General features: G+C 46.6%; 1 pseudogene; it reads left to right on the forward strand.

Moving 5' to 3' along the window:
- Positions 1-490: 490 nt before the first annotated feature.
- The window catches only part of LOC126519923 (uncharacterized), a 51,214-nt pseudogene continuing 24,921 nt past the window's right edge, over positions 491-26,783 (forward strand).

Genomic DNA, 26,783 nt, shown 5'->3' on the forward strand with positions numbered 1-26,783 from the left:
GACATTTCTGTACTTTTCTGGTCAATAGTTCAGTTCGCATGGTTGCGGCACGCATTACTTTTTTTTAAATCCGAACGATGAAAACTGTGCGCGCACACATTGGCGCGGCGTTTGCGACGTTTGAATTTGGCGCCTTTTCCCACGCCTCCCATTAGCTCCGGCCAGTGCACTGCGTTACCGCGGTAAAGAAAGTAGTTCATCAAAAAAGTCAAGCAAAAAAACATTCATACACTTGCAAATGGCAGCAATTGTTCAGCAATAACATGATATTACAAAATTTGTTATCAAATGGTAGAATTTCTGATAATATACGCGTGCATTTGTATGAGTGTACGTGTATGATTGTGCGTTTGCGCTGTAGATGATTGGCGCATTTCTGCGAGTTCGTGCACGCCGTTTCCTTGAGAGCTTCCTGCGTTTTCTGTGTACTTTTTGGGAATATTTCTGCGTGTTGCTGGCTTTTTGTGGGCTTGTTGCCTCCAAGATCACCATGATCGCCTCCAACTCAGCGACATCAAAGGTGAGTGAGTGTTTCGAATTCCTCTTGTTCGTCCATTGCGACGCGTTGAACGGAAGCTCTGAAATGAGTTCAGTGTCTGTGCGTGTCTTCCGCGCGCCTCTTTTCTAGTTTTCATTCCTAGTACTATCCTTCCGTTGCGAGAATTCGTTGTACAGCACTAGATTTGTGGCATATAATATGGAGTTTTTACTGGTTTAACTTTACGCTCCGCCGCTTGGAGTGACTAAGGCAGTTATGTGGTGCCATCTAAAACAGGACATGTTGTACGCCATGATTTCTAATACGGTGTTCGAGCACCGATTGAGTTAGCCTTATTAATTACCGGAAAACAATGCGACGTGAAACCATGCTATCCGTACTGTAATCGAAGCTAATTCGTTTGCGCCACGCGGTCTAGTACAAGGCGTGTGAGCGGGCTTGTAGCAACCAGGGGCGGTGGGAACGGCGAATACGTATTCCGTTGCGCTGTTTCCTTCAGGATCAAGTGACTCCGCGTGTATCCGAGGCCGGTGACGCGCCGTGCGGCCGACGTTCGCGCGACCGGAAAACACAGAGGCTGTCCCGCAATAATAATAAAGAATTTCAAGGGTGTACATGCGATTATATGCGATACGTGAGATACAATAGGGGTGGTGCTACAGAGTGCTGTGAAATCCTCGAGATATACGCCTCGCCAACCGCGTGTGTTTTGTTTTACAACCAGTTCGCACGCATTCAACTTTCTTTTTTCATCTTCTCCGTTCGACGCCATCGAGTGCTTCGCGCAAATGGCTTCGCGTAGGCGCTCTTTGCATTCACGGAGAGGCAGATTTGATGGCACTCCGGGTCCTACTTTACTAGGATAAACCATTGAAAATAACTCATTTGGTGAAATTGTAGCTTTTCGCACTTCAGTAACTGATTGATTTAACAGAGTTTTAAAATCTGTAAAGGAACGAGGTGCCTGGCATATCTGCCTTGTCGTCCCACTGTGTTTCGAGGACGCATGTATACGTTATCGGTAACATAAACATCAATAATTGGCAAAGTTTCTTGTGACCATAGAAGTAGCTAGTTATGTCGAAAAGCTAGTTTTGCTTTGAATCCAAGCACTATAGAGAGAAAAGAAATCAAGGGGAGCGCATCGTTGGGTACTAAGTAAGGACACTTTGCCACATGCTTGGAATAATGCTTTGTGGATAGAGCAGTTCGGTGAAATTATTTCTTTGAGAGCAAGCAAAACTTGAGTAGCATCAGGTAGAAGGGGAGTAAAAAAGTACAACACCATGGTTCTATATGAAGGAGCTGCCTTTAATATGTCGCCATAACAGTTAAGTAGATGCGTGGAAATAATTTTTAGAATAAGTAGAGGAATGTGAAATAAATTATTTGACAAGCTTACACTGCCATTGACAAGACCAGCCACACTTTAGTGTATTCAATGACTAGTCATTTGTGTCCGTCGATTTAGGTCAGCATATTGGTCCATGTAGCACTTTTGATTGTTGCTTTTGCAGCATCGTGGTTTCACGTTTGAATACTGACATCTTTTTTCAGATTCAAAATGAGCTGGAAGACGCCCGACCTGGAACGCTAAATGTGAATTCTTTGGTCATCCATTATGTAGCCTCACTATGATCAAATACAGTGATGCGGTGAAAATTTATTGCAGTAAGCAGGAAAAAAAAACATTGCTAATCCAACTGCAAGGCATTTCGTACAGTGATCAATTGGTGCAGAGTGCCTTCATTAGCAGACATGATGCCTTTAAGCACACAGCTGAAAGACTGTGCAATTGTACCGGGACTGAGTTAATTTCAGTGTCACTTGTGAACATATTAAACGCAGGATGTGCCTTTTTAGTGTATATGCCTGATATAAGAGGGGCATTCAGAAACTTAGTGCCCGTACAAAAATGACTGTTGATTCACCATTGATATATTGTTGGGGATTTGTTGAAACAGCGGACTTCAACAAATCTTCAAAAGCAATTGAGTTCCCTCAACACTTGCACACCAATATTACCGTTGAGTGTTCTCAATAAAAAATTATTGGGCAACTTGTCTTGATTTTTTGTAGTTGTTTTTTTTTTGTTGTGTAGCAGTTGAGTCCAGTATATAATAATTAGGACTCGCATATGAAGACATTCCTAAAATTTAAGGCGAAGCGTTCCAACCTCATTCCTGTCACTTTGCGGCAGGTAGGTTCTTCTTTCGCGTTTTTCATAATAAGAAAATAATGTGTGACCGATGGGGTGGCATCGAACGTCGGCTGTCGAGCCCGGTGCTCTAACCATTAGGGCATGAACGCGCACATGTTCCTCTCGTTCGAAAGCCAGTAACTTCTGAAATGACTGGCCCGTGCGCAGCGTGCCACTTCGTGCTGTCGCTAAAGCTGGCGCTTTCAAGCGCCCATCTCCGGGACCACCCCACTTTCGCAGCCGCTTTCGCTCTGTAAAAACTGCAGCGTTAGACTAGCTTCATGACCGCCCAAGTTCACAACGATTTATTTCTTCGCCGGTGTACAAATGCCATCTTCGTTTTAATATACACTAGATGACATTGCAATTGGTACGATCCAAAATGAGCACGTTTCGGGGAGCAGAAGTATGCGAAGTTCACTAGCAAACATGGTGACTACGCGCATGTGGAGTTCCCCAAATGTAGACACGGCGGCAGCGCGGCTGGCGATAAGACGGGCGCCGACAGGCGACGACGCTACCTTCGAGCATGCGACGCGCTGTGGGAACCGGATGATGCAAGCGGCGCAGACGCAGCAAACATACACGTGAGAGGTGTTCGAATTTCCTGCGATGCACCCGCTGTCCGGAAAGTAAATATAGCTTTTTTTATCCAACGGCCGTGGTACTGAAGATCAAACAACGAACACGCTTTGAGAGCGCAGCGTGCAGCCGCTATCACTATTGACTTCAAAGAGCTTCTGATTCAGAAACAGCCGAAACAGTATCCCAGCTAATCGCTGCATCTGCGGCTGCTCCCGACTCTCGCTTTAAAAGAAGCATGCGATTTATTTGAGCCTCGCCGAACTATCGTCCTCTTGTCTTCGAACCCTGCTGGACAGGTCCTGTATGTTCAGTTAAATAGAAGAACACTAACGGGAAATGAAAGAAATACAGGTAACGGACACTTATCATACCCCTCTTGTCACCTCGTCATCTGCAATGGTGCTATAAACTATTCTAGTAGCGTTCGGACTCAATTAGATGGTTTCAGTTGTGTGGTGGTTCACGCCTCGTGCTTTTTGATGAAAGTATTTTTTTCTTTTCGGACATCATGATGCACACTTTAGTGAAATGCTTTAACGACGATAAGTGGGACGTTCATCCGTTGAAGTCGAAGTCGTTGGCTAACCGAGCTACTAGTCTTCGACTGATGTGCGAGCCTGGCTGTTTTGATGAGTTGCGCGGCAGAGGCCATGATGCATGTTGGTGAGAAGGCAGCCCGAAACAGTCGCAGCCGAACTTCTGCAGATAGGTAAGTAATCTCGATTTCTTGGGCACGTAGCCTTGTTTTCTATTTTGGCATTGACAAGCGTGAGATGTTAAGCACACCGTTCACTTTGTTCAAGCAAACCGTACGCCACGGAGCGAAAGCGCGCGATACTAACGCTCGCTGCCGCCGCCACATCGTTTGAAACAATGGCAGGCGACGAGGCAGCGGTGCCCCACGTGCGTAAAATTGCATTGCTTCATTTGTTCCTGTCTAATGACCTTTCCTTAATTTGCATGAGCGAACACATTTGGAACATAAGGATCAGCTTCTCTGAGCAGTAATAATTTTGTACAGTGGCCACGCCATCTTTCATCGGGGCTCACGTGGGCCGTCTAAGCGCTTATTATCGCGTTCCGATACGTGAGAGGCGCACTGCCTTTCAAGGTATTTAGGTAGGCACGACGAGCTTAGGCGAACCGCGACAAATAATTGTGCAACAGGTGTGCAGTTCTGCTACGCTTGTACCAAACTCGTACTGGAGGGCAGTGTTGCACTTCGCGCTTACGCATTTCGTAACTATGGCGGCCGCCGTGGCCATATGGGGCTTGAGGTCGTGGATACGATCCCCGCAGCAGTCGCATTCCAAAGGAGCGGAATGCAAAAACGCTCGTGCATTGTGCATTGTATGCACATAAATATTTACAGGAAGCCAAAATTAATAGAGTCCCCAACTACGACCTGCCTTATAAGCAGATCGTTGCTATCGCACGTAGGCCATCATAATTATTTTTTTTAAATCCATAGTGGCTCATCGTATACCATACGGTTAGTGTGATCACCTTTGGTGCCATAGCGGTTAAGCGCGCCTCGATTTAGGTTTGCGCCTAATGATGTAGCGCACCGCAAAATATATTCCGCTTCTTTGGGATTTGCGGAGAACTGCCAACCGGTAAGTCGCAGTTTCCACGCGGTGACTGTACACGGATACACAGCGTAAATGAACAGAGGTCCGTTGACGACGTCGGCAAAAAACACAGCCGCCGACGGGCTCACCTTATCGCCTATCACCGCCAAAACTACCGCAGTAAGCACCTTTATATAGAGCGGCACGTTTCCGTTGAAGGCGTACTGTACAATTTTATTTTATTTTTTATTTCTTTTATTTCAGCATCAGACGAAAATAGAGCCTGATGCAAGGACAGAAGCTAAAGGCTGATGGAACCTGACGAGGCCTCTGACCCTAAACAGTCTACAGCGGTTACAGATACAACACAAATCTTAGAAACAAAGGAAATAAAGTAAAAGAAACGCAGCATCTGACACCTGTACACAAACGTATTGCATATACTGTTGTACACAAATGACACATAACAAATCATACATAATAGGACGCTAAGAAATTTACTTGAATGAATCAGCACAAAACAGCTGTTGTACAAAAACATACAAATAAAATATAATTGTCAGTGAAACTGTATAATGTTGCTTGAAACGACACAAAAGTAAGATAAGAGCAATTTTTAGAGTTATTTTGTGTTATATAGAGTTTTATGTATCCTTCGTGAGAAGACAGTAAAATATGAAAAAACACTTCAATTTTGGCTATAGTTAGATTGGCAAGATAACAATAGCTCCCTAAGTTGGCTTTTAAATGCTTTTAATTTACATTCAAAGTTTAGCTTACCTTCAAATTTGTTTAATATAGCAGGTATTTGATACGCCATTGTTTTCCTTCCATAATTTGTACGGAGTTTTGGTGTTCTGTGTTTTCAGTGCCTCAAAAGGTGTTCAGCATTTCCAGAGTCCATATTTCCATATAGTTTCTTCTGATGGATTACTTGCAGCGCTTTGAAATAATATAACTGGTCTGCCTTTAGGAGGCCGTGTTTCTTAAACAGAGGAGCGGTTCTCAAGTCCTGTGCATTACCACAATAAGATTCAAAACAGCGCAGAATTTTCTTCTGCAAAGTAATAAGTTTAGTATAATTGTATTGCGTAGTAGTGCCCCAAACCATCAAGCCATAGGTTAATTTGGAATAAAAAAGTTAATAATAAATGTTCGTTTTTTAGCCAGAGCGGTATGAGCGCAGATATCCTGTATAGACATCCAAGTGTGCTGGCAATATCTACACTTAGGTTTCTAACGCACACCCGCCGTGGTTGCTCAGTGGCTATGGTGTTAGGCTGCTGAGCACGAGACCGCGGGATCGAATCCCGGCCATGGCGGCCGCATTTCGATGGGGGCGAAATGCGAAAACACCCGTGTACTTATATTTAGGTGCACGTTAAAGAAACCCAGGTGGTCAAAATTTCCGGAGTCCCCCACTACGGCGTGCCTCATAATCAGAAAGTGGTTTTGGCACATAAAACCCCATATTTAATATGTTTTTCTAACGTGCACTGACCAGCTCAAGTCTTCCTGAAACCAAACCCCGAGAAATTTTTGTGTCTGAACTTGTTTTATAAAGGTGTTTTCAAATTTCACGTTAAGTTTGTGGTGTAGAGGTTTGTTGGGAGGACCAAATACGACATATGTTGTTTTTGAGGCATTTAATCTTAACTTGTTTCTGCTTAACCAGTTTGAGAGATGCACAAGCTAGTCATTTACAGAGGATTCAAGTGTCAGTAGGTTATGCGAAGAGAAAAAGACATTGGTGTCATCAGCGTACATTATGGTTTCAGCAGAACTATCAATTTTGACAATGTCATTGATATAGGCAAGAAATAGTAATGGGCCCAATATTGATCCTTGTGGTACTCCTTGTTTTAGCTTCGCGAGTGTTGATACTGCATCATTAATTTTCACCAACTGATAACGATCATTCAGATAACCATCTGGAAGATCTAGTACAATACTTCGGATACCGTATCTTGATAATTTGTTAAGTAATTAATCGAACTGTATGGTATCAAAAGGTTTCTGAATGTCTAAAAACAAACCTAGTGTATATTTTCTACATTCCATGTTTTCAATTATCCTGTCTTTGATGTGTACGAGAGCGTGTTCTGTCGATCGATGCTTGCGAAAGCCATATTGACATTGAGTTATCACCTGATGCCTTTCAAAAAATGAAACTAGCCTCTCATGAATGACGCATTCAAATATTTTAGATATTGTAGGAAGTACGGAAATAGGTCGGTAGTTAGATAAATTGTTTATATCACCTTCTTTGAAAATTGCGGTGACTTTGGCAATTTTTAATAGCTTAGGAAATACGCCTGTTAGAGTGAGGTTAATTATGTAGCTAAGAACTTCACATATTAAAGGCGATATTATTTTATTTCATTTGGACGAAGTCCATCCACCCCTAGAGATGTATTATTGCCAATTACACTTGAAATTTCACTAGGATCAGTAGGTTTCAGGAAAGTAGAGTGATTCAATATGGTGCCTAGTGGCATACTGCCGTGGCGGATAGTTTCGCTCATGGTATTGTAGGAGCCAGCATCCACAAAATGTTTGTTCATTGTATTAGCTAGTCGTTCACCGATGAGTGTTTTGCCATCAACTACGAGCTGCGTAATCCTATCCCTAGCTTTTGTTCTTGAAGTGAGCGAGTTTACAACCTCCCATATTCGTCGATGATTATTATATATGCTCTCAAAAAGATTCTGGTAGTAGTACTGTTTTGCTTTTCTTAACTCAGTCGTTAAAGCATTCCGATACTTCCTAAACTCTGTGAATGTAGTTGGATCCCGTGAACGGATAAAATCATGGAATAACTTATTTGTTATTTTGATACGGTGATAAAGCTCTGAATTAATCCAAGGTTTCTTATGTTTTCTTCTATTACGATCGGTCGGCTGTAATACAGGAAATGCCGCATTGTATGAAGCGTGTAGTAAAGAAAAGAATTTCTCACAAGCACTGTCTGCGTTTTCGTCATTGTAAACCTCACTCCAGTCAATCAGACTGACCAAGTGGAAAAATTCTTTTTGTCTTATAAGGTTTATGGCTCGTCTGCCTTCTCTGTTAATTTAGGGCTTGTCATAGTGCTTAGTGATGGAATAAAGCAAAAGAACTGGCAGATGATCACTAAGAGCATATGAAAATATTCCGCTCGAGATTTCTCGTGGACTGAAGTTTGTTATGCAAACATCCAAAACAGTGGCAGTTTGTTTTGTAAGTCTTGTATGTTTATTTATATGGTTTCTGAAACCATACGTAGATAACAGTGTCTAAAAATTTTCTACGTAAGCATCATTGGAACTTAAGTCGATATTTATGTCCCCCATAATAATGCAAGATGCGTTTGAAAAGACAGGGGAAGCCAACTGTAAGTCCACAAACTCTACGAAACGACCTTTGTGCCCTAGCGGAGGGCGGTAGAGAGCGACCACCACTATTTTGTCGATATGCAAGCACAAAATTTCAAAATCGGCACTCATTAAGGAGAAATCACTATACAGTTGATAAGAAAAGGTATTCTTAATGTAGATAGCCAGCCCTCCACCCTTTTTTTGCCTACGACAAAGATGTTCAGACCGATAGCCTGGAAAGTTTGGTTTTGTGTCATTATCTGAAAGCCATGTTTCAGTAAAGGTTAGAATATCGAAGTCAGCTGATAGCGAATGCAAAAAAACAGAAATGTCTGCCTTTGGTCGAATGCTTCTACAGTTTGCATGTAATGCAGAAAAAAACTTTCCACAAGAAAACTCGCGATTAAAAGCGTCAACTGTGTAGTATCTGCTGTTCTCCTCTGGGTTCATCGTCATGAACAGGAAAGGCAATTAAATCACATTCAATTTAGTCTTCAACAATTGATTTTATCTAAGTCTCCTTCATGAGCAATGTGAAATATATCGGAGTCTTCATCTTTACGTACAAGCACCTTGCCTCCAGTCATCCAGGCGAATTTCCATTTGGCAGCCTTTTTCCTTTTAATCGCATCTGAAAGCAGTGCCTTGTTTTTTGGAGTCAAGTGTTCATTCACAAAAACCGGGGTTGTTCCTTCAAGACCAAGCATAGAGCTGTCTATCTTCTTTTTTCTGCACTTTGATAACAGCTCATTCCGCTGATTTCATCTGACAAAGCAAACAACTATGTTCTTGACATCAGCATTGAATGTACGCACATAGTGACCCGTGTCGATGTGAACCATGGTGTCAATGGTTACCCCTACACTTTCGCCTATTTTGCTTATTATTGCCAGCTGGTCCTTTCCATCCGGGACGCCCTTAATCTCGAGGTTGTTGAGGCGCTGGTATTGCTCGAGCTCTTCACATCTTTGTGATAATCGGACGTTTTCGCCTTTCAGTTCAGTTTTCTGTTGCGCAATTCCTGCATTTCAAGCCTCAAGTTTTTAATCTCCTTAGTAGTATATTTGACATCATTGCAAATATCAGTGCAGTAAGACACACTTTTCTTAAGCTCCCGCATTTATTCTCGGAAATCACGCCTCAAGTTCTGGAGAGCCCTTGTCACCTCACGCAAATCTTTTGTCGTGTCGTGTTCCGAAGCCACGCCGCCCCCTCTTACAGTGCTCTTTCCACTATATTTTCCCGCCATTAGACATGAAACCACATGCACAATACAGCACAGGCAACAGCAGTAGATTGTTAGCAGTGCACTACAAGGATTTACAAAATCTGTGGCACAAAATTCCTCACCTGCGAAGGCAAAGAATGAATGGCGATCAGATCCGTGCTGTGCGCGCACTGCTGCCGAACTAATTGGCGATAACCGAAGCATGCCACCGTTCTCCGCAGACTCTTTGAGCTGAACCGATCCGAATGTGCGTCGCTTGCAGAAGCGAAAGGAGCGCGACTCGGCGCATTGTCGCCTCGAGCACCGTTTGCGTGGTGAAGAATGATGTGTGCATGAAGCTAGCTCACTGCGAAGACGCTACCGCGCAAAACGCGCAAGGGCTTGTACGCGACGTTCTGCACACAAATCGCGTGGGATGATCGGAGACACCCCGCAGGGGCGTCTGCGCAAGCAGGCGTTTGGTGTGTTGCGACACCACGTACCCGAGTACATGGGGGTTGGACCCTCCCGCGTGTAGCCGTGCGCGGCATAGCCGTGTCCGGGGAAAAGGGGATCCTGGGGGTTGAGCCAATGCTGGGTGTTTGGACCTTTACGGCCCCTCGGCGGTGGCAACACACCCCTTTGGCCTCGGCTTCACGTAGACGGCACACCCGGACTGACCCACCCGGGGGAAATCGGCAGTCGTGTTTTCCTGTCGTCCTCTCCAATCTTCGTCTTTCTCTCTCGTCTTTTTCATCTTTCCTGTCTTCTCATCACTTCTCCTCACTTCCTAGTTTCCCGGCGGCAAGTGTTAACCTTGTGCATTATGCCCAACCTCGGGTATGGGGCTCTTGCACTGCCCAGGGGGCGCTGCGAAAAGGAAGCTAAAAAGCGCCCTCTATACTGAAATGGGTCGTACCAAGCTCGGTCGTCTGCTTCGGAAAGCACGTTTACAATATGGACCCGCCACTTTCGGTTGTGTTGTTTCATGGCCTGCAGCGAATATCGGGTGCCGAAGATTTTTTCAGGGGTGGCACGCTGCGTAAAGGCAAGAAATTATGCAGTGCCGAATACGTGTACGCCGTTCAAGAATTAGGCGGCGAAGTTTTAGCACCGTGTCAATCGCAAGTGAAGCGAGTCGCGTACGAAGTGGAACTTCAGGTAAGGTTTGCACGCTAGCTGCTAGATTCAGGCGCACAAACGCGAGGAAATGCTTGCTATAAATTAATCCACAGCAGCGATAAGCAGGCATCATGTGTACGGAACTGCTCGAGAACTCGACGGTACGCGCCGCGATGTACGAACTGTTTGAGCGCACAATCATACGCGCCGCGACGGCAGCGGTCTTTCGACATGCCGCGAAACGGCGGGCCTCCTGCAATCTTTGTTGACTGCGTGCCGCTAAACAAGTAGTTATGCCTGCTTTGTAGTAGTGGCCATCTGTCCCTTTTAGTAACTGGTAATAACTGATGCAATGCATATGAGCTCGCACGTCTTGCGAATCGCGCTGCAGCGCGAGCTCGTGCGCTGCTCGCTTGATGTAGGTTTTAATGACAGCGCTCGAACATCGATGTGCTGCAATCAATACTGCCTTGCTGCGCTACCTCAACGTGCTGGCTTGAGATCAAGGATGAGCGCATTTAACTCTCTTAACCTGTGCTGCTCGTAGTGGAGTAGTGAATGGTCATCGAATGAGCCCGACCATTTGTGCTCATTTGCACACACCTGGTCACTTCACCACGTCGCATCGGTCGAGATGTTAATATTCGCTGTGGCCGGGTCTCGAATCGTGAAATACCAGCCATGCCTGCTGCTATGTCGGTCTGCTGTCGGGACTGTAGGCGCAAAAGACCGAACATTAGAACGCTGATAATCAAGCAAGCTTCAAGACAGGCGAAGCAGCCAGCATGGCGCGAAGTTTCGCTTACTCAGCGCGACGAACTGCAGCTATGCAGCGCGCCCGACGCTCCACTTCGTGAGGCCTTGAAGGAAAATGGCAGAATCTGATGTTGGGATTCAGGCCTCCTTTTTCATGGCAGCCCACGACGCTGAAGTAATGACGGTGACGCCTTTTCGAGGCTGGGCTAGGTCTCTTCGGATCGGCCTCACCGATTCCTTCTGCTCCCAGCATTACGTTCCACGGCACACGGAGAGTCCGTTTTCGTTAACTATAGGCTGCGGCGAGCTCGCAGCGTGGTCGACGTGGTCTGTGAGAAGTGACGAGCCTTTTCGCATTCGCAACAGGGCAGAAAAAAGTGCGAATCGACGCAAAACTCGGCCTAGAAACGTGCTTCGCCACAGCCAGGCTTCAGTACGACCCAAGCTGGTACGACCCAGATGTCGTTTCCCGCGCCGCCACCAGGCGCCGCTACTATACCTCAAACTCCAGCGCAAGACGCCCATAGGTATTTGGTTATAGTGGGGATGTACCACTGGCGTGCGCAGAACTGGATACTTCCCGTCCTGTGTCGTCCCCTGGTTGGGCTCCATGGTGGGTGGCGGCCATCCCTGCCGAATATTATTATTACTTATGGAATCAAATTTCCCTCCACTCCCTGATCGCTCCTTCAAGAGGGGGCGCACCGAAGATTCCTTCAACTTCTTCATGAGTCGCAAAGAAACATTCCCAAAATACCATGTCATTCACAGTCAACATGAAAGCAAGACAGCCCGAACAATATCTCCTTTTGTTGTGGCAAAATCATTGGCAAACTCCATTGGCCCAGGTTACAAAGTAACTAAAATGGGAAGCGGCGATCTTCTTCTTGAACTTCGTGACAAGACCCAGTACAGTAAATTGTCAAAACTAATTTCTTTTGGGGACATTCCAGTTTCAGTAGGCCCACACAGATCTTTGAACACTGTCCGCGGTGTCGTCTCTGAAGATGACCTGCTCGATCTTAGTGAAAGTGAGCTACTTGAGGGATGGCAAGATCGAAATGTAGTAAAGGTCCAGAGAATAACGATTAGGCGGGACGGCAAGGAAATCCCCACAAAACACATAATCTTAATTTTTGGAACTAGCAACTTACCAGACTCAATAGAAACAGGATACTGCAAACTCCGTGTAAGGCCATACATTCCTAACCCACGGCGATGCTTCAAATGTCAGCGGTTCGGGCACAGCTCACAAAGCTGCCGAGGGCGCATTACTTGTGCAAAATGTGCATCAAACGAGCACTCATCTGACACTTGCACTTCCACCACCCATTGGGCTAACTGTGACGGGGATCACCCAGCGTACTCCCGTTCTTGCCCATCGTGGAAAAAAGAAAAACAAATCATTGAAATCAAAATCAAACTGAACTTTTCTTTCCAAGAGGCGCGCAAGCGCTTCTCGATGAACCAATCTAGTCCGTCTTACACCGATGTGGCGCGCCGGGGGGCAGCGCTACATCATTCGGCGGCCGCCCAAGTCACACGGAGTGTGACGGCGGTCACGCCACTAGCCCCCCCGGCCGGAACAGCCAGCGCTGTTCAGGCCCCTTCAAAGGACGAACAGCAGACCCTCGGGCCTGTTGAACCCAGGGCCACTGCTCGGGCAGATCGGCCCACCACTCCCGCGAACGTGCCCGCTCCGCGGGCACTATCTACAGCCTCAGACGAAGCGATAGACACAAGAAATAACACTCCGGCGTCTCAGACGCCCAAGCAACGGCGCGGCTCTCTCGAGCGCACCGGGAAGAAAGAAAAATTCCGTATCAAGGGGCCTGGAAAGGCTTCGTGAGCTAATCTAATCTATATCTCTTAGACACACAGCACAAAACATATATAATATGGACACGCAGATATTACTGTTGAATGTGAGGGGTTTACTCCACAACCTAGACGATATTAAGGAACTTTTACATAAGTACACCCCAAAGGTGCTGTGTGTCCAAGAAACACATCTTAAACCTTCGCAAACAAACTTCCTCCGACTGTATGCCATTTTCCGAAAAGACCGAAATGAGGCCCATGCCTCGTCGGTCGGTGTGGCAGTAATAGTAGATAAGAGTGTTGCTTGCCGGCAGTTACAGGTTAAAACGCCCCTAGAGGCCGTTGCTGTAAGAGCAGTGCTTTTTAGTAAGCTGCTGACAATTGCATCCTTATACATTCCTACAAACTATCAACTCTCCAAAACTGAATTTGAAAGCTTTATTGCGCAACTTCCGGAACCATACATTGTCGTTGGAGACTTGAATGCCCACCATACCTTGCGGGGCGACTCTAGCTGTGATGCCAGAGGGCGTCTCAGTGAAAACTTCCTCTTCAGTACGGGTGCATGCTTGCTAAATAAGACAGAGCCAACTTTTTACAGCGTTGCGCACAAGGCATTTTTATCTATAGATTTATCCATCGTTTCAAGTACAGTCGTGCCGTACTTGGAGTGGAACGTACATAAGGACCCACACGGGAGTGATCATTTCCCTATTGTTCTAAACTTAAGGAAACGGGACGAATGTTCTCCACATATACCCCAGTGGAAAGTTGACTCAGTGAACTGGCAGCGATACGGAGAACTGACATATATGACCTGGGCTGATATTCGTGCGCGTAGTATTGACGACGCAGTGTCATATCTAACCGCATTTATTCTCGACGTAGCGTCAATATGTATCCCGCAAACAAATGCATCGCCTAATAAACGACGTGTTCCCTGGTGGAATGATGAATGTAAGGAAGCACGAAAGAAACAGAAAAAGGCTTGGAATCAGCTCCGTGACTCTCCGACTATCGAAAACCTTATCAGTCATAAGAAAATAAAATCAGAAGGCAGAAGAACGCGCCGCCGTGCCAAAAGGGATAGCAGGCAAAAATATATTTCCGACATTAATTCTGATACAGACGAAAGAAAAGCCTGGAACAGGGTAAACAAATTAAAAGGCCGCGAAACTCATCCTCTACCATTAGTAAACACAAAAGCAGACTCTCTTGAGGAACAAGCTGATTGTCTAGGAGCACATTTCGAGCACATTTCCAGCACATCTCATTATACAGATACATTCCTAAAATACCAGCGACTAGCAGAACAGCTGCATTTGAGTCGGAAAGGCACATCCACTGAAGCATACAATCGTCCATTTGGAATGGCTGAGTTCCAGGCCTCACTCAACAGTTGCAACAAATCTGCTCCACGAGGTGACAGAATATTGTATGAGATGATCAGACACTTACACCCTGAAACTCAAAATACACTACTGTCACTCTTCAATTCAATGTTCTCTGCCGGCTACATTCCATCTGCCTGGAAAGAAGCAATCGTAATCCCCATTCTCAAAGAGGGCAAGGACCCTTCCTCGCCGAACAGTTATAGGCCTATAGCTCTGACAAGTTGTCTATGCAAATTATTTGAGAAAATGATTAACCGTCGCCTCATCCATATTCTTGAAAGCAACAAGATACTCGATCCCTTTCAATGCGGTTTTAGGGAGGGTACATCCACAACAGATCACCTTGTCCGCATCGAGACAAATATCCGAGATGCCTTTGTCCACAAACAATTTTTTCTATCAGTATTTTTAGATATGGAAAAGGCAAACGACACAACCTGGCGCTATGGAATTCTCCGTGACCTGTCTGAAATGGGAGTTCGAAGCAACTTGCTGATTGTGATTCAGAGTTACCTCTCCAATCGCACGTTCCGTGTTAGAGTTGGTAACGTTCTGTCTCGTCCATTTACGCAACAGGCTGGTGTTCCACAAGGTGGTGTGCTAAGCTGCACTCTTTTTATAGCCAAAATGAATTCGATCCAGACTGCCATACCACATACTATGTTTTATTCGGTGTATGTGGATGACATCCAGATAGGTTTCAAATCATGTAACCTAAGTATCTGCGAGCGGCAAGTACAGCTTTGCATAAATGAATTATGTATGTGGGCGGACAAAAACGGTTTCAAGCTAAACCCACAAAAATGTACGTGAGTCCTATTTTCTAATAAAAGAGACATAATGGCGGACCCCGCAATAGATCTAAATGGAGAACGGCATGGTGAGCCATGAACACAAATTTCTAGGAATCCTTTTAGACAGTAAGCTGACTTTTGTACCACACTTGAAGTATCTGAAGTCAAAGTGCCTCAAGTCAATGAACTTGCTGAAGCTCTTGTCACGTACATCTTGGGGAAGCGACAGGCGGTGCCTTTTAAAGCTCTACAAAAGTCTAGTATTAACACGCCTTGACTACGGAACAATAGTCTATAATTCTGCCGGACCTAATGCTCTGAAAATGCTTGATCCTATTCACCACTTAGGTATCCGCCTTGCTGCAGGCGCCTTTAGGACTAGCCCTGTGCACAGCCTCTACGTCGAATCAAACGAATGGTCATTGCACTACCAGAGGACATATTTAACTTTCTCCTACGCCCTTAAAGTTAGGTCAGATGTTAAACATCCTTGTCATTCCACTATATGCGACTTGTCCACTGCTAGGCTGTTTCGCAACCGCCCAGCCACTAGGCCTCCTCTGTCCCTCCGATTGGAAGCACTATCAGAAAGAACAGGGGTCCCACTTTTACACAATGTCCTAATGGCTCCTACACGGCTTCCACCGCCTTGGGAGTGGCAGACTATCCAATGTGAGATCTCTTTCTTAGAAATATCGAAACGAGCCCCGGAGGCACACGTATATTCGCATTTTCTGGAACTCAAGGAAAAGTACTCATGTGATGAATTTTACACAGATGCTTCGAAGTCTCCGGCTGGTGTTGCTTACGCAGCTCTGGGACCCTCACTTTCAACGTCTGGACCACTAAATCCATACACCAGTATCTTTACAGCGGAAGCATACGCTATTCTTAAGGCTATTCAGCACATACGGCTCAGAAATATCGCTAAGGCTATTGTCTTCACTGACTCATTAAGTGTAGTGAGAGCCCTAATTAGCTTACGAAAGCATAACAACTCGGTTTTTAATGAGCTGTATAGCTTGTTATGCTCCGCATATATGTGCAATCAAGCGATTATACTATGCTGGGTACCTGGTCATAAAGGCATAAAAGGCAACGTAGCTGCTGACAAAAACGCTACATCAGTGAGTTTTAGCAACACAGATGGAAATATTCCCATTCCTGCCACAGACCTAAAGCCCTTTCTGCGCCGTAAATTGAGGAATCACTGGCAAGAAGAGTGGGATACACAAACATTGACTAAGTTACACATTATAAAACCAAAATTGCGAAATTGGATAAGTTACAAAACAGCACGGTACAAGGAAGTACTTCTTTGCCGATTAAGGATAGGCCACACATACGGCACCCACTCTCATCTATTCACTGGGGGCGATCCTCCAACTTGGGTTAAGTGCGGCAATAATCTCACTGTCCTCCATGCTCTCATTCAGTGCCCACCAATAGAAACAGACAGGAAAAAGTATTTCCCTGCTGCATATCGCGAGAATTTACCCCTTAACCCTGCATTTTTTCTTAGCGATGAACCTCTTTTTAATCTGCAAACAGTCTTAGAGTATTTAGCCGCAACGGACACCCTGAAAATCATCTGGCCAGGCAACTTTTAAGCAAACGACTAACAGCCCTGTCTTCAAGGGCTCTCTTGAAACTCTGGTGTCAGTGTTATGGTTTTATTGCATCATCTTTTAATGAAAGCCCATTGCCATAGCCCACATCACATCCTAGTCACCGTCATTATTTTACCACCTATATATTCCACTCCACTTACAGCGTAAGTCTTTAGGCCCTTTTACAGCCATATCACATCTACCATGATGAGTTCATTGTGCATGTCATCCACAATACATCGTGAACATTACCACATGTCATGGCGCTCTTTGGTCAAACCTGGCCCTTGCGCCATAAAACACCACACATCATCATCATTATGAACGGAGACACGCCGGAGCGGCTAGCTTCAAAGAAGCGGTGCATGTTCTCACTCGTACATGCACGCTCACGCTCGCATCGCTGTCGGCGTATCTTTAGGCCATTCCTGCTGCTGGACGTCCACCCAAAAATTCGATATCTGCTTGGTATCGGCTAGGCACTGTCGCGTGGTCGTTGGTTCTGTAAGAGAGCCGGGAATATTTCTCCCCGCTGTGAAACAACCCTGTGCGTGTCTTAGCTAACATTTACCGCAGCAACCCATTTCTTCCTTTTCTAGAAAGCACTCGTAAAGAGTCGTAAATTTTTACTTGCAGGCATAGTGTGTACTTCTATTTTGTGCGTAGTTATGTGCAGTGTGTGGCAGATTCTGAATCCGCGCAATCTCATTTTCTGTCCACATTCCGTTCTCCCAGGTTGCGCATGCAGCAAATTCCCAGATGCTAAAGTGTTCTACGTCAAGAGCAGCTGGGCGTCGTGCAAGAGACACCCGTTGATATTGACACGTGTACTTATCTTTATCGGGCGACCACGAAGGACTTGAATGGCCTGCCATAAAGATTAACCGATGGGACCCGCGTGTCTTTCACAAAGTTCTACACTATCCGCGTCGTGCATTCATGCGATCAGATTACACAAGTTGCGGTGAAAGACAGTGGACGGAACCATCGATAACATTTCAGAAACTTCTTTTACATGCAGGCGCGTCCTGCGCTGCACGATAACATTTGTTAGGCGGCCAAACGTGGTCGCCCGATAAAGATGAGTACACGTGTCATTACCCCCCTCTTAAAAAGCATCGACCCGATGCTGCAAACAAACGAAAGTAATAAATAGGCACTCGTAGCAAAGAAAACAACAAAATAAGGTAAGTTCGTTAGCGTCCGTAAAACGGTTTAAGACGCACCACGTGGACCACTTCAGGGCGTGCGCGGCGCCGCTGTGAATGCGAAATGCTGTCTGGCACAACCTCATAGTCCAGTGCGCCAATACGTCGGATGACCTTGTAGGGTCCGAAATAACGTCGCAGTAGTTTCTTACTCAGTCCTCGTCGGCGTATCGGAGTCCATACCCAAACACGGTCGCCGGGCTGGTATTCGACGAAGCGTCGTCGGAGGTTATAGTGTTGGCTGTCGGTACGCTGCTGGTTTTTGATCCGTAGGCGGGCGATTTGTTGGGCTTCTTCGGCGCGCTGGAGATAGGTAGCGACGTCAAGATTCTCTTCGTCAGTGACGTGTGGCAACATGGCGTCGAGCGTCGTCGTCGGGTTCCTGCCGTAAGCCAACTTGAACGGCGTGATCTGTGTTGTTTCTTGCACCGCCGTGTTGTAAGCGAATGTTACGTACGGCAGGACGGCATCCCACGTCTTGTGTTCGACGTCGACGTACATCGCTAGCATGTCGGCGAGGGTCTTATTCAGCCGCTCCGTAAGACCATTCGTCTGCTGATGGTAGGCCGTTGTCCTCCTGTGGCTTGTTTGACTGTATTTCAGAATGGCTTGGATGAGCTCCGCTGTAAAAGCCGTTCCTCTGTCGGTGATGAGGATTGCTGGGGCCCCATGTCGCAGCAGGATGTTCTCGACGAAAAATTTCGCCACTTCGGCTGCGCTACCTTTCGGCAGTGCTTTAGTTTCAGCGAAGCGGGTGAGGTAGTCCGTCGCCACGACGATCCACTTATTTCCGGTTGTTGACGTCGGAAAGGGTCCCAGCAAGTCCATCCCGATCTGCCGGAATGGTCGGCAAGGAGGCTCGATTGGCTGTAGTAATCCGGCTGGCCTTGTCGGCGGTGTCTTGCGTCACTGACAGTCTCGGCATGTTCTGACATAACGGGCGACGTCGGCGGTCAGGTGCGGCCAATAATACTTTTCTTGTATCCTCGATAGTGTCCGGGAAAATCTTAGGTGTCCAGCGGTCGGATCGTCATGCAGGGCGTGCAATACTTCTGGACGAAGTCTGACGGGACAACAAGAAGGTAGTTGGCGCGGACTGCTGAAAAGTTCTTCTTCACGAGTAGATTGATTTGAAGCGTGAATGAAGATAATCCGCGCTTAAATGCCCCGAGGACAACGTCGGTGTGCCCTTCCAAATATTCGACGAGGCCTTTTAGCTCCGCGTCTGCCCATTGCTGTGCAGCGAAGTGTTCCGCGCTTATCATTCCAACGAAGGCGTCGTCATTCTCGTCGTCTTGCGGCGGCGGGTCAATGGGGGCGCGTGAAAGGCAATCGGCATCGGAGTGTTTTCGTCCGGACTTGGAGGTGACAGTGATGTCGTATTCTTGTAGTCTGAGGCTCCACCGCGCTAGTCGTCCTGAAGGATCCTTTATATTCGCTAGCCAACACAACGCGTGATGGTCACTGACGACTTTGAATGGCCTGCCATAAAGATAAGGGCGAAATTTAGCTGTAGCCCAAACGATGGCGAGGCATTCCTTTTCGGTCGTAGAATAGTTGCCTTCCGCTTTTGACAGCGACCGGCTAGCGTAAGCTATCACCTGTTCGACTCCGTTTCTCCTCTGGACTGGAACGGCACCGAGCCCTAGCCTACTGCCGTCAGTATGGATTTCTGTATCGGCGTACTCGTCGAAGTGCGCAAGTACCGGCGACGACTGCATGCGTCGTTTGAGTTCTTCAAATGCGTCGGCCTGCGGCGTTTCCCACTTGAACTCAACAACAGACGTGTCAACGGCTCGGCGATGCGTGAAAAGTCCTTGACAAAGCGCCTGTAGTAGGCACACATGCCAAGGAATCTACGCACTGCCTTCTTGTCGATGGGTTGCGAGAACTGTGCGATTGCAGCTGTCTTTTGCGGGTCTGGACGGACACCAGATTTGCTCATTACGTGGCCTAGGAACAGAAGCTCATCGTAAGCGAAGCGGCATTTTTCCGGCTTCAGAGTAAGCCCTGACGACTTGATGGCTTCTAGTACTGTCGCAAGCCGCTTGAGGTGATCGTCGAAATTTCCGGCGAAGACGACGACGTCATCCAAGTAAACGAGACAGGTCTGCCACTTCAATCCTGCTAATACCGTGTCGATGACGCGCTGGAACGTTGCAGGCGCCGAGCACAGTCCGAATGGCATAACCTTGAACTTGTAGAGGCCGTCTGGCGTGATGAAGGCGGTCTTTTCGCGATCCCTTTCGTCGACTTCTATTTGCCAGTAGCCAGACTTGAGGTCCATCGATGAGAAGTATTTAGCATTGCAGAGCCGATCCAATGCGTCGTCTATCCGTGGGAGGGGGTATACGTCTTTCTTCGTGATTTTGTTCAATCGACCATAATCGACGCAAAAACGTAGGGTTCCGTCCTTTTTCTTAACTAAAACTACTGGAGAGGCCCACGGGCTTTTCGACGGCTGGATGATGTCGTCGCGCAGCATTTCGTCGAGTTGGTGTCGTATAGCTTCGCGTTCTGGCGTCGAAACTCGGTAAGGGCTCTGGCGGAGTGGTCGAGCGCACTCTTCGGTTATTATGCGATGCTTTGCGACTGGGGTTTGTCGAATCCTCGATGACGTCGAAAAGCAGTCTTTGTATCGTCGAAGCAGACTTCTGAGCTGTTGCTTCTTAATCACGGGGAGACTTGGATTTATGTCGAAGTCTGGCTCGGGAACTACGGTCGTCGGGGTACATGCTACAGAATCTGAGAGGACAAACGTGTCGCTGGTTTCCTGAATTTCCTCGATGTATGCGATCGTCGTGCCCTTGTTGATGTGCTTGAACTCCTGGCTGAAGTTTGTCAGCAACACTTCAGTTTTCCCTCCATGCAGTCGAGCGATCCCTCTTGCGACGCAAATTTCACGGTCGAGCAGTAGACGTTGGTCGCCTTCGATGACGCCTTCTACGTCAGCGGGTGTTTCGGTGCCGACCGAAATGAAAATGCTGGAGCAAGGCGGGATGCTCACTTGATCTTCGAGCACCCTCAAGGCGTGGTGACTACGAGGGCTCTCCGGCGGTATCGCTTGATCATCTTCCGACAGCGTTATTGACTTTGACTTCAGGTCGATGATTGCGCCGTGCTGGTTCAGGAAGTCCATGCCGAGAATGACGTCTTGTGAACACTGTTGGAGGATAACGAAGGTAGCACGGTAAGTCCGGTCATGAACGGTAATTCTTGCCGTGCAGACTCCAGTCGGCGTAATGAGGTGTCCTCCAGCGGTTCGAATTTGAGGGCCTTCCCATGCAGTTTTAACTTTTTTCAAATGGGCGGCGATGTGTCCACTCATTACGGAGTAATCGGCCCCTGTGTCCACTAAGGCGGTAACTGCGTGGCCGTCGAGAAGCCCGTCGAGGTCGGTGGTTCTTTATCTGGGGTTGCAGTTACGTCTTGGCGTCGGATCACGGCTGCGTCGTGTTGAACTAAAGCTGGAACGGTGCGTCGTCAAGTCGTGTTTCGTCAGTGTAGTCTTGGCTTCCTGACTTCGTCGGGAAGGCGGCGTGTCGTTATTATGTCGTCGAGATGGTCTCTTCGTCGTCTTCGTCGGCGGCGGAGGATCTTCGTCAGTACGACGAACAGCAACCGCCCCTCCATCGGTTGCTGCTTTTAGTTTTCCGGATATGGGCTCGCAGAGCGGCCCCGGGCTGGGCCGGTGTATGGCTGGCACTGCGGTGACAAGTAGTGGCCTGGTGACGGCGAACGGGATGGTCGTCGAGGGTTGAACTGAGTGGCGGCGAGGTAGTCGGCGATATCGTGAGGTCGTTCGCCAATTTGTGGTCGCGGCCTTTAACCGCGAACCCTCGGAGTCCCATATCCCGGTATGGGCATCGGCGGTAGATGTGCCCGGCTTCTCCGCAGTGATAGCAAAGCGGACGGTGGTCGGGGGCGCGCCAAACGTCAGTCTTCCTTGGAACGCTGCTTGAGGGGACGGCTTGGCGTGCTGGCGGCGGGGTGGTGGTGGACGACGGAACTGTGTCGTCACTGGGCCTTGGCGTGGACGCGGAGGGGGTACGTGACGGCGGGCTACAGCGGCGTATGTCATCGCTTGCGGCTGAGGTTGCGGCAATTCAGGGCTACTCTGAGTTGTTGTTGGACCTCCTCATGTACGGCGTTGGCAACCGACGCCACTTGAGGCTGTGATGAGGGGAACAGCTTTTGCAGCTCCTCCCGCACGACCGCTCGGATAGTCTCGCCCAGGTCGTCGGTGGCCAGTGACTGAATTCCGGCGTAGTTTGTCGAGTTAGAGCGGCGGTTGAATTGCCGGTTCCGCATTTCCAGTGTCTTCTCGATGCTGGTGGCTTCGCGAAGAAACTCCTCGACGGTCTGCGGTGGGCTCCGTACCATTCCGGCGAAAAGTTCCTCCTTTAAACCACGCATCAGTAGGCGCACTTTCTTCTCCTCGGACATTTCTGGGTTGGCGTGGCGGAATAGGCGGCTCATTTCTTCGGTAAAAATCACTATGGTCTCATTTGGTAGTTGCACCCGGGATTCTAATAGCGCTTGGGCTCGTTCTCGGCGCACGACGCTTGCGAATATCTGCAGGAAGCCGCTTCGGAACAGCTCCCAGGTCGTTAAGGTGGCTTCTCGGTTCTCGAACGACGTCCTGGCACCGTCTTCCAATGCGAAGAAGACATGTCGCAGTTTGTCGTCGCTGTTCCAGTTGTTAAAAGCAGCGACCCTCTCGTACGCCTCAAGCCAGCTTTCCAGGTCCTCGAACGTTGAACCACGGAACGTCGGAGGCTCCCTGGGCTGCTGCAGCACGATAGGTGATGCCGGGGCTGCCATTGGGGTGGACTTTGTGGGGATCTTCCTGGTCGTCTCAGGCAAAAGTCCGTGCTCCGGGGGCAGTTGTAGAAGACGGCGGCTTGCTCGATGGTCCGGGACTACGTTGGTGATTTTGCGTTCCGGGCTTGGATCTCGGCTTGTCGGGGGCGTCCGGTACATGAACCAAAAGCACCTCCAACAGATGTCACGTGGTGGTGATGTTGAATAAAGCAGTAGCAATACTGTGAATGACAAAACTAACTTTTATTGGGCGAACCTGTGCCCACAAAACAGGCTACACTTATAGCACAACGATAGCGGCGAACACGCTCGGCGATCGTCGAAAATCTTATCAGCGGGTCAAGCGCGTCGGCTTTTATAGATGAGCCGTCGAATGTTCCAGATTAACCGATGGGACCCGCGTGTCTTCCACAAAGTTCTACACTATCCGCGTCACGCATACATGCAATCAGATTACACATGTTGCGGTGAAAGACAGTGGACGGAACCATCGATAACATTCCAGAAACTTCTTTTACATGCAGGCGCGTCCTGTGCTGCACGATAACATTTGTTAGGCGGCCAAACGTGGTCGCCCGATAAAGATATGTACACGTGTCAATATGTGGCTTATTCACTAGCAAGCGCGCCCCTCTGTTGCCACTCTCCATCAATGGGGATCTTCAACTATTTTTTGTGCTGCTCTGTGGTGTACTGACTGCCGCATGGACATTTTGAAGGCTTACTTTCGATTTGCTCTGGCTTTTAGTAGTGAAGGATGGGCTACCTTTTGAGGGGAGGTATTTCCTTTTGCTTCCGAGAATGTTTACCAGCCTAACCAGGGGATACGTGTGTACTGGAAACAGCAGCGCGAACATAGGCGGACGACGTAATAGGTAGGAGCACACACGAGCCCAAGCTCATCTAAAAGTTTACTTTTGATGACAGAGGTAATAAAGACGCTGGTCAACTTGACGAAGGTAATGAGCCGTGCATGCGTGGCAGAAACAGCTACGAGCGACAAGAAAAAATATGAAAAAAGCCATGTCATGTAGAATAAACGTGCGTGAAAAACGACAACTATCGGACAAATCTTTCGAAAAAGCGAAATATTTGTCCGATGACTGATACTACCCAACACGAAATACTCTTGAGAACTGCAAGTCTTTCCCACTAAGGGCAACAGATAACTTGGTTATGCATTTGTTTCGTTTGTGATCAAGAAATATTGCTCCTGGAACTCCTCTGGTGTTGAGGTATAGAGCAGAAAGAACGGTTGTTTCATCACAAAGACCAGAACACAAGAGGACTTATGGAATAATTATTTATTGATCACGAAGAAAAATTCATAAGAAATATTTCTGTGACCCTTAGTGGGAAAGAGTTGCTGCAGTATTTCTCGTTAATATGACTTACAGGACAAACCTTTCAGTTTTCATGTGTTTTTTGATTTTGCCGCACATGTTTGTCCTACAGGACATGTCTTTCGGTCTTTTTTTGTTGTGCCGGGCTGTTTCTGCTGCACATCCATGACCTTTTCTTTGTGAAGTTGGCCAATGTGTTTAAAATCGTAGTGTTCACGAATAAACTTCTAGTTGAGTCAGCGTTCATGTGTGTTTCTACCTTAACTCATCCTTCTCGTCTCTGTTTGGGTGGTTCTCAAATATAAATGTACACTGAATTGGCGAAGTGTTTATCGAATTGATACATGAAGTATTTGCGCTGTTTACTTCAGGAAGAATGCTACAGGGTCTTATCTTCTCTTTTTTTAACACTGATGTGCATTTTTCTAGTTCAACTTCAAGGAGTCCCCGGAGGAAGCCAATAAGAGTGGTGGTAACTTCATTTGTGTAAGATTTATGAATTTCATCCATTCAAGGCATGACATGTCACATGCTTGTAGGTATGCAAGTATTCGTACTTTTTAAACATACTAAGCTCTAGTTTTCGCTTCTCATGACGCTGCTTTGTACTGTGCTGCATTCTCCAGGCGCAGGAACCTTCTTTTGTGCCGTCAGTATTTTTGCATATATTGGAGAAAAAATTGTATTGAGCTTAAATATGCATGAATATCACTTGCAATTTTTTAACACGGGTGCTGTATCTCCCTCCGTCTTTGTTACTGCTTTGTCCCAATTTTCATGCAACGTTTATGAATTTCATGCTATAAAATTCTGGTAGCATTTTAATAACATTTCACCTGTGCAATTGAGGTCATTGGTTTTTCTCATACGCATTTACTTGCGTTTTTCAATGTCTCACCAATCTGGCTGTCCAGTCATTGAAACTTTTTCCCATCCTTTATTACTATTTCTGGGGTACTTGATACTGCAAGTGCAGGTGACCATCTATTTGGCTCTTTGGAATTGTGTTAGCCGTGTGTTACCGCCAATTGTCTGTGCTGAATAATTATTTTTTTTCTCTTATCGTTCAAGGCATTAGGCCAGCCTGATCTCTTTATTGACTGAGGTACCACTTAGTTGCTGGGTATAGTGAAAAAGGGCCCAAAAAGAGCTCTAATAAGCTTTGTGCATGTCCAAAAAAAATAACTGAACATGAGCTCACTAAATTGAGGAAATACCACCAAAAAGCTCTTCTGTACCTCAATTTAACATAAATGGTGTACTGTTCTTGCAAACCTCGCTCGTCAGAAACATGATTCAGGTGTTCACCATGCCCGAAAGCTTTCTAAATGATGTCTCGTCAAATAATAGCTAAGTTGAGTGATGGTATTTTGTAAAATAACTGGGCAACATGAAAATATATACATCTGGAAGACAAAAAGTTCAGACAAGTCTACTTTGGTACTTCATTCAATTTTAATCGCGGTGAAAAACGTCTGCTAAAGCTTGTATATATTTACGTGAAGCCATTTGTTTCAAGTCTGTTATTTTGCATTCTCACAGTCAGCCGTAACTGTTCCTGTGATGGGTTAGTGTGCGAAACATTTTGATGTAAAGTATTCAGATGTCTTGTGTGTATTCACCACACGCAAGCAGCTTCAAGTGTTGATGTGTTCAAAGTTGGTTGCTAAAAGGGTATGCTGAAGCCCTGCCTTTTGAGTTGCTTCGTCTTCTAGTCATAAACTTAAGTCGCAGGTGAAGACCACAATGATCGTTTTGATTGAATGCATATGTATAGGTTTTTTTCAGATGTATTTACACTGTTAAGAGTGCTGTAGGTACTAGCCTATGTTTCCAGGTTCGATGTAGTGGTGCCTTCTGTACTGTAATAATGTTTCAATGGCACGCATCTTTAGTGTAAATAAAGGTATTTCAAATTGATCAGTCTCTCCTTTGCTTTTGTTTGTGAAAGTTATGAGCAGGCGCCGGGGCATGCAAATGTGAATAGCAAAGCAATTTCAATATATGCATAAAAATCCATTAGCCCAACGAAATGTCAATCATATTTCAATGGCGACTTCTGAAATCTCAATGCCATCTCATATGGGCCACAATGTACTTTTCAGTAAAGCCAGCCTACCAATGAGAAGAGGGAGGCTTTGGGAAAAGACATAAGGAAAGCCCATGTAAATCTGCAAAACAATGTGATATACGTGTATGCATTCTCACTGCCACTAACCATGCGCTGCTTGCGCACTGGGTATCATGCTTGCGTCTAGCATTTGATGCAGTTTGTGATCTGAAACTTTTGTTCAATCGATCTTTCACTTGAAGTGATTGCAGCAATATCTTTCCTTCACTTATTGCTAGAAATCATTACAAAAACAATTTACTTGTATATTTATTGCACTCTTAATTTAGACCGCCTGGAGAAATACATAAGCGACCACTAAATGTGGACGCCAACACAACCTCCGGAGAACCACCTTGCTTCTTTGCGGAAGCACCTTCAGT

The sequence above is a fragment of the Dermacentor andersoni genome, chromosome 5 (genome assembly GCF_023375885.2).
Source record: "Dermacentor andersoni chromosome 5, qqDerAnde1_hic_scaffold, whole genome shotgun sequence".
Lineage (NCBI taxonomy): Eukaryota > Metazoa > Arthropoda > Arachnida > Ixodida > Ixodidae > Dermacentor > Dermacentor andersoni.